Source organism: Apodemus sylvaticus, chromosome 17 (assembly GCF_947179515.1).
Source record: "Apodemus sylvaticus chromosome 17, mApoSyl1.1, whole genome shotgun sequence".
NCBI lineage: Eukaryota > Metazoa > Chordata > Mammalia > Rodentia > Muridae > Apodemus > Apodemus sylvaticus.
In genome coordinates this window covers 10,259,369-10,268,993 of record NC_067488.1, presented here as the reverse complement: position 1 = coordinate 10,268,993, position 9,625 = coordinate 10,259,369, and the positions used below count along the sequence as shown (strand labels likewise).

General features: G+C 38.8%; 1 pseudogene; it reads right to left on the bottom strand.

Moving 5' to 3' along the window:
• Nucleotides 1–2,738: 2,738 nt before the first annotated feature.
• Nucleotides 2,739–4,379, bottom strand: LOC127668099 (heterogeneous nuclear ribonucleoprotein A3-like; annotated as a pseudogene).
• Nucleotides 4,380–9,625: the final 5,246 nt, after the last annotated feature.

Genomic DNA, 9,625 nt, shown 5'->3' with positions numbered 1-9,625 from the left:
GCCCTAAGTAAGGAATATGACTGAGGGAGTCTCTCCCTCGTGGACTTTGTAAATTTTTATTTTAGAAGAGAGATTTAGCCAGAAAATAAATAAACAATACTGTATTTTCAGATACCAACAAAACAAACAAAAACAACCCAACTGCGACTAGAAAATTCAGTGTATGACCTGAAACAAATGTTTAGAGGATAAGGATCCAATTCAGAGAAAGTTGTTAGCTGATCAATTGTATGAAACTTCTTAAAGAAATAAATCTGGAAAAACTAGTAAGGCCAAGGCATTTTAGCAAAAAAAACAAAACAAAACAAAACAAAACAAAAAACAAAAAAACAAAACAAAAAAACATTGGATGTCAGGTGCTGGAGGTGACATCAATGAAATGTGCTCAAAAGAAAGACACTGACTTCGACAGCCAATACCCAACATATTGACGAAAGAGTGGAGACGAAAATCTACCAGCTGCCCATTCATCTGCTTAGTTGGTCAGGACTTGGCCTCCATTCCAGGTGGGAAACCCGAGAAGAGTTTGACCAAGACACAACACAATCTTGTTAGGCATTTGAAACAACGTGATTTCAATGTTCCAGCTTGGTGAAGGGACTACAGGTGATCTGCGATACTCTTCATGTTTTCTTTACATGGAGATTATTGTGGGCCAAACAGCTCCCTAAATAAAACTTCAGAAATGTCTAGCAGGCAGAAGGTTAACTTTTTTGAATAATACTTTTTAAAATTATTTTATTTATTTACATTCCAAATGTGGCCCTCTACTCCTGGTCCCCCTACCAGAGTTCTTCACCCCATACCCCCTCCCCTTTGTCCCTGATAAGTGTTCCCCCAAACCCCATATCATCTCACCTCACCTTCCCCACATCAACTCTCTATAAGTTTTAGCAAATCCTCTCCCACTGAGGCCAGACAAGGCAGTCCTCTGCCTCATATATGCCACAGGCCATGGACTACTCCATGTATGTTCTTTGGTGGATGGCTTAGTATCTGGGAGCTCTGAAGGGTCTGGGCTAGTTGACACTTTTCCCTTTCCTATGGGTTGCCATCCCCTTTGGTTCCTTCAATCCTTCACCCCAGCTATTCCATAGGGATCCCGACCTCAGTCCAATGGTTGGCTATAAGGATCTGTATCTGTCTCAGCTGCTGGAAGAGCCTCTCAGAGGGCAGCCATGCTAGGCTCCGGTCTCTAAGCGCAATATAGCAATAGTAATAGTGCTAAGGTTTAGTGCCTGTCTGTGTGATCTATCCCAAGTTGGGCCAGTCACTGCTCGACCTTTCCTTCTGTCTCTCCTCCATTTTTGTCCCTGCATTTATTTAGACAGGAACAAGCCTGGGTCAAAATTTTTGAAGGTGGGTTGGTGACCCCATCCTTCCACTGAGGTCCCTGTCTATCTCCTAGAGGTGGTCTCTTCAGATTCCATTTCTCCACTGTTAGGCATTTTGGCTAAGGTCCTGCACATTGGGTCCTAGGAGCCTCTAACATCCCAGGTCTCTGGGACTTTCTAGAGGGTCTGCCACATTCCCCCTCCCCCCTGCAGCTGTATATTTCCATCCATTCTGCTGGCCCTTTGTGCTTTTCTCCTCTCTCTTGTATATCTGATTCTGCTCCCCATTTTTATAAGTGATATTCATGTATGCAAGAACATTTTGGAAGAATAATGAATGTAAACAAATTTTAACTGAATTCCATGAAGCTAAACATTCAGGTTTACAATGACTTTCAAGCATACATTATTTCCTAAGATAGCAAAGTCCTTCTTTTATGGCAGATGCAGCAGCAGTAAAGCATATTTGTCTTTAAATATTTCATTTTTTTTCTAAATCTTGGCTATGAAATTTTTGAACAGTGATCAGAACCCCAATAATACCCATGGGAACCAAACTATTGGAAGTAGATTCCTCTGGATTCAACATGTGAACCATCATGTTCTTGCAATGGCCGCCACTTCTTGGCAAATAATCTAGACATGTTCTTGCTACGACTGTGTTCACTTCTCATTGGCACTAGGAAAGGCATCATTTTATTGCTGGGAAACTCCCAGGAGGAATAAATTCAGAAGGTTGATTCTACTCCATGGTGTCTATGGTTAGCAACAATGTATAATATACTTGAAAACTGCTTAGAATGTACATTAAATGTTTCATCCATTAAAACAAACACAGAAAAAATCCAAATGAACAAATCAAAACAATAAAAACAGCAGGTATGTGAGGTGATATGATGTTGCTTGGTAGATGCAGCCATTTCACATTGTGGACATATGTAAGAACAGCATGTAGCATACATGATAGCATATTATAAGATTATCACAAAGGCATATTGGCTTTATATTGCAATTTTTAAATATTATGTGACTGTGAAAACTGTTTTATAAAAGAATTCTTCTATATGTACTTCCTTCTTCATTCTTGAATTTGGTTTGCAAAATTTTTATTGAGTATTTTTGCATCAATGTTCATAAGGGAAATTGGTCTGAAGTTATCTTTCTTTGGTCTTTGATAGGTTTGGGTATAAGCATAAATGTGGTTTCATATAACAAATTGGGTAGTGTTCCTTCTGTTTCTATTTTGTGGAATAATTTGGAGAGTATTGATATTAGGCCTTCTTTGAATGTCTAATAGATTTCTTCACTAAACCCATCTGGTTCTGGATTTTCTTTTGTTGGGAGACTATCAATAATGCAGTGTCATTTCTAATGATAGATCATTGTTCTCTCTGTGGCAGATTTTTATAGTGCCTCTAATGTATTTAGGATGACTGTCTCAATGTAACCTTCAATTTCCTGACACCTGCTAAAAACTGTAGTCATTTTCTGCTGCTTATAAAATCTTCTGTTACCATATTCATCACTTCTACCACCAGATCCATAGCCACCATCATAGGAACTACCCCAGATTCTTCCCCCAACACTGACCCCTTCATGGATCCATAATTTGATTGTTGTTGATCACTATAATCTCCAAAGTTATTATAGTTCCTGTCACCACCAATGATTCCTTTGTTGTGCATAGCAAAGTCTCATCTTCCAACACTACCACCATATCCACCAACTTGATTTCCACATGCTGGTCCATGATCACCATTGCGTCCTCTGCTACTATAACCAGAACCTCCATCAGAGTTGCTACCATCTCCTCCAAATCCATTATATGCACTATGCATAACTACCTCTGCTGCCACCACCTCTACCACCATAGCTTCCTCTTCCGCCAAAGTTTCCACCACAATTAAAATTACTTCCACCACCTCCAAAGTTCCCTCCATGTCCCATAAAGTTGCCAGACACATCTTCATGATCTCTATGAGATCCAGCAGACTGCATCTCTTATTTAGAAAGGTCCTTCTCACTTGACAATTCTGTCCATTGGCATTTTGTATTTCTCAACAATGATTTATCAACTGTATCATGATCATGGAAAATTACAACTCTGTCTTTTTTGACTCTTTTTATCTTTTATACATTCATGGTTTCAGTCCTGCAATATATTTTTAAAATATTTTTTTAGGGTGAGAACACAGACATGCCTTACCACATACATGGAGTCCATAGGAGTCTGTTCTCTCCTTCTACCTTTGGAAAGCAGGATCTCTCTTATTTCTGTCACAGTGCTGTTTATTCAAGTTTAGTTAGTCTAAGAGCTTCTGGGTGATCCTCTTTTCCCTGTCTCCCATCCCACTGTTGGAATGCTGACATTACAGAAACGTATGGGCTTCCCTCTGTAGGGGATTGCCCAGCAAGTACTTTTTACAAAACTATCTTCCTAGCCCCAGAGATGGTCTTTCCACACACAAGGAAAGGGTTGAATTCCTCTCTGTTAAAACGGTGTGCCCTCTTGCAAGTGATAAAACCTAATTCGACTTATTTCTTTATGAGATCATTTCAACTTTTTAAGATTATTATCAGGGTAAATAACAAAGAGAAGTTCTGTCAAACTTTCTCCACATGAATAAGTTGCTAAAATGACAACTATCTCTGTAGCATCCTATTTCTTTTAAAAGAAGGTTAACAGTGGACTTGTGCACATCTACTTACATAACACAATGCTGAAAGTCACCTTGGGAAATGCTTAGGCGGAAAGTCAAAATGCTGTAGACAGTGGACTATGTTAAATTATAACTTATACAGTTTTTGTACAGAATTGTTCAACTACCAAAATTGCATGCCTTAAGAGTTTAAATAAATGCCAGCTGATTTTGAAGATGTGAGTAAACATTTATAAAAGAGAGACCCTCTCTGGATGATTTCTGTATGCTTGACAGTCTTGGGTTTCTCTATGGGAAGATTAAGTGAATCTCTAGGAAATACAAGTGCTGTTGCTTTACCAAGGATTAGAATCTACATACTTTTGAAATAGCAGAAGTAAAGCATCTTAGGCAAGAACTATAGGATCTGGGCAACTCTCTCTAAACCCCAACCTGGCTCAGCATCTATAAAACTACTTCATATCCAATTACTTAGATATCAAGGAAAAATAACAAATAATTTTGTTTATATTGACTCAACTGTATGATATCTGGGAAAAAATGGTTACTCACAAGAAGATCTGACGTGATTGTTTTCAGATCAGAGGGAAAGGGGAAATGTCTGGCCATGCACTACATAGTCAGGCTTTGGCAATATCCTGTAATAAATGCCAGGAGAAAATTGTTAGGCATGCAATGAGGTATTCTGGACAATCTTTAAAAGGTTTCCATTGTATAAAATGGCTTCCCCCCCCCCAACCTTAAGTGCCTGTCTGTGTCTATTGTTCTTTTCAATGGACTAGTAATTAGATCCAGACCCAACACAAGTATCTCTGCAACTCTCCTCCGATAACCTGATCTGTAGCATCCTTATCATCCCTCCAGATTCTTTTTTTTTTTTTTTTTTTTTGTCTTTTTTTTTTATTTGATATAATTTATTTACATTTCAAATGATTTCCCCTTTTCTAGCCCCCCCCACTCCCCGAAAGTCCCGTAAGCCCCCTTCTCTTCCCCTGTCCTCCCTCCCACCCCTTCCCAGTTCCCCGTTCTGGTTTTGCCAAATACTGTTTCACTGAGTCTTTCCAGAACCAGGGACCACTCCTGCTTTCTTCTTGTATCTCATTTGATGTGTGGATTATGTTTTGGGTATTCCAGTTTTCTAGGTTAATAACCACTTATTAGTGAGTGCATACCATGATTCACCTTTTGAGTCTGGGTTACCTCACTTAGTATGATGTTCTCTAGCTCCATCCATTTGCCTAAGAATTTCATGAATTCATTGTTTCTAATGGCTGAATAGTACTCCATTGTGTAGATATACCACATTTTTTGTATCCACTCTTCTGTTGAGGGATACCTGGGTTCTTTCCAGCATCTGGCAATTATAAATAGGGCTGCTATGAACATAGTAGAGCATGTATCCTTATTACATGGTGGGGAATCCTCTGGGTATATGCCCAGGAGTGGTATAGCAGGATCTTCTGGAAGTGAGGTGCCCAGTTTTCGGAGGAACCGCCAGACTGCTTTCCAGAGTGGTTGTACCAATTTGCAACCCCACCAGCAGTGGAGGAGTGTTCCTCTTTCTCCGCACCCTCTCCAACACCTGCTGTCTCCTGAATTTTTTTTTTTTTATTTGATATAATTTATTTACATTTCAAATGATTTCCCCTTTTCTAGCCCCCCCCCACTCCCCGAAAGTCCCGTAAGCCCCCTTCTCTTCCCCTGTCCTCCCTCCCACCCCTTCCCAGTTCCCCGTTCTGGTTTTGCCAAATACTGTTTCACTGAGTCTTTCCAGAACCAGGGACCACTCCTGCTTTCTTCTTGTATCTCATTTGATGTGTGGATTATGTTTTGGGTATTCCAGTTTTCTAGGTTAATAACCACTTATTAGTGAGTGCATACCATGATTCACCTTTTGAGTCTGGGTTACCTCACTTAGTATGATGTTCTCTAGCTCCATCCATTTGCCTAAGAATTTCATGAATTTATTGTTTCTAATGGCTGAATAGTACTCCATTGTGTAGATATACCACATTTTTTGTATCCACTCTTCTGTTGAGGGATACCTGGGTTCTTTCCAGCATCTGGCAATTATAAATAGGGCTGCTATGAACATAGTAGAGCATGTATCCTTATTACATGGTGGGGAATCCTCTGGGTATATGCCCAGGAGTGGTATAGCAGGATCTTCTGGAAGTGAGGTGCCCAGTTTTCGGAGGAACCGCCAGACTGCTTTCCAGAGTGGTTGTACCAATTTGCAACCCCACCAGCAGTGGAGGAGTGTTCCTCTTTCTCCGCACCCTCTCCAACACCTGCTGTCTCCTGAATTTTTAATCTTAGCCATTCTGACTGGTGTAAGATGAAATCTTAGGGTTGTTTTGATTTGCATTTCCCTAATGACTAATGAAGTGGAGCATTTTTTAAGATGCTTCTCCGCCATCCGAAGTTCTTCAGGTGAGAATTCTTTGTTTAACTCTGTACCCCATTTTTTAATAGGGTTGTTTGGTTTTCTGGAGTCTAACTTCTTGAGTTCTTTATATATATTGGATATTAGCCCTCTATCTGATGTAGGATTGGTGAAGATCTTTTCCCAATTTGTTGGTTGCCGATCTGTCCTCTTGATGGTGTCCTTTGCCTTACAGAAACTCTGTAACCTTATGAGGTCCCATTTGTCAATTCTTGCTCTTAGAGCATACGCTATTGGTGTTCTGTTCAGAAACTTTCTCCCTGTACCGATGTCCTCAAGGGTCTTCCCCAGTTTCTTTTCTATTAGCTTCAGAGTGTCTGGCTTTATGTGGAGGTCCTTGATCCATTTGGATTTGAGCTTAGTACAAGGAGACAAGGATGGATCAATTCGCATTCTTCTGCATGCTGACCTCCAGTTGAACCAGCACCATTTGTTGAAAAGGCTATCTTTTTTCCATTGGATGTTTTCAGCCTCTTTGTCGAGGATCAAGTGGCCATAGGTGTGTGGGTTCATTTCTGGATCTTCAATCCTGTTCCATTGATCCTCCTGCCTGTCACTGTACCAATACCATGCAGTTTTTAACACTATTGCTCTGTAGTATTGCTTGAGGTCAGGGATACTGATTCCCCCAGATTTTCTTTTGTTGCTGAGAATAGTTTTAGCTATCCTGGGTTTTTTGTTGTTCCAGATGAATTTGATAATTGCTCTTTCTAACTCTGTGAAGAATTGAGTTGGGATTTTGATGGGTATTGCATTGAATCTGTATAGTGCTTTAGGCAAAATGGCCATTTTAACTATATTGATTCTACCGATCCATGAGCATGGGAGGTTTTCCCATTTTTTGAGGTCTTCTTCCATTTCCTTCTTCAGAGTCTTGAAGTTCTTGCCATACAGATCTTTCGCATGTTTGGTAAGAGTCACCCCAAGATACTTCATACTGTTTGTGGCTATTGTGAAGGGGGTCATTTCCCTAATTTCTTTCTCAGCCTGCTTATCATCCCTCCAGATTCTTATTATGAATAATTGTCTTCAGAGAAAATAAAATAAAAATCTAAAAATCCTTTCATATCAAATACATTTGAATTGAATTGCAAATGGATTTTTACTTCATGCGGAATTATTAGAAGTGTATTGGATCTCACCTAAGATGTGAAGGGTGGAAAGCTATTTACTATCATTGTTCTCTTCCTCAGCGCTGTCACAAGACAGTAGCCTCCATTTTAGCCATCCTTCATTTTGGATGTGTATGACCGTGGGCTTATTAATGAGCCTTTTTAAATTTTCAGGTAAATCACATATTTTATATCAGGAGTAAAATAAGTAAGCTATATAAATTATTAAAAGCAAATGGTGTTTTATAACTTATGGATACAATTACATGATTTTATAGGTTTTTTTGTTTGGCAGAAAATTGGTAGCTTTATTTGTACATATGTTGAATCACTTATGCAACCACATTAACAATTGCAATTCATTGTAAGTCATGTTTTTTTTGAAATCAAAGAATTGATTCCTTCTTGCAAATAACAGTGAATTTTAATTTGTAAATGTTTGGTTATATGATTTGAAACATTCAAGATCAATGAGCCAATACCAATAATTTATAAACATTATTTCAGTCTGAAGACTTCATTATAAGATTATACAAATGTGTCCTTTGTTTCAGAAACTTAATTTATTAAAATAAAACATATCAGCTATGAGGACAATTATGTAACATTAGTTTTACTTAGGTCAGAAGGATGATGGTATATCTGAGGCCAGCTTGTACTATACAATGATGGCTATCTTATCTCAAAAAGGAATATTATTGCTCTTTATGCTAATTTAACTTTTAAGAATTTACAAATTGGATACCATGTCTTCAGAAATAAATAGCATTACGTGTTGGGTAAAATATTAAGGCCTAGAGGGAATGTTGAGACCTATGTAACTGTTACCTGGCTAGCCTGCCATTAAAATGAAACTTTCTTAAATGTTTCTACTGTTACTAGGAAACTTTCTAAGGCTAAGTTAATTACATATACTGTTATGTTTTGTGCTCTTAGAAACCAATCATGATAAAAGTCAGTAAAACTCTTTTTTAGTTAGCCACAATAATCTTGGACCTGAACCAATTACCCAGCAGCACTTCCTGCACCTATAAGTAAAAGTAGACAATACCTCTGGATGGACTCCAGCATAAGAGATATAAGGAAGTATTTAAAGTAAGACTTCCATTTTAAGTAGTGATTGAGTAAAGTTTAAGTTCCCAAGACCTCCCTGGGAACTAACAATCTACTTGGCAGAAATAAACATATATGTGGGCAACTGACATTCTGGTTGTCAAGTTAAGGCATATTAGACAAAACAAGTCCCTGCTGGTAGACAAGTTAAGACATGAGCTTTAGGCAAGGCAAGTCACTGCCACGGTTGACTATCCCAACCCATGGGAGCAGCATAAGTGTACAACAGACATGTTCCTAAGGAAATTCCTCTATTCCTAAATCCTGATTGGTGGAATAACTTGGCACAGATGTTTACAGATCTCAGGTCTTAAAAGCCCTGTAACTTAAAAAGCCATGTAATTTGGGGTCATGGTTCAGTTCCCAAATCTGAACTTTGACCCTGGTTTTCAGTCATGGGACATATGGACAATAATCTATCTCTGTCAGACTCTTCATATGTTTTGTGAGGCAATTCTTAGACCCCCAACAAGTAGATAGTTAGAAACATCTTAATATACCAATAGATACAAAGAAGAAAAACACATTTTCATAGTGTAGATTCTGCTTTTATGGAGGACAAGGCCTACAGCAATATGTGCTTCTTATTTTGACATTTTCCCCCCAAACTATGAAGCCAGGGGAGGAATATACAATGATTAGTCTTCATACAATGTGGAGCAGGAGCAGAAGAAGCCACAAAGGTATGGAGTCACAATAGGACAAAGATGTGTGGTTTCCAACTGACACTCTCAGAGCCCCGAGAATGATGACAAATAATAAAAATTGCAAGCAATCATCTCACTTCATTCCTAGAGTTTGAAAGAAAAGCCTAAGAGACAGGGTGCTTCTGCATGTTCTTCCAGGGGCAGTCAGCAGGGTCCCACACGGCTAGGAAAACATGCTTGAAAATTTGCAGCCGCTCAAAAAAAAAATCACTTTTAACATTGTCTGCTTTTTGGCATCTCACAGAAATAAATG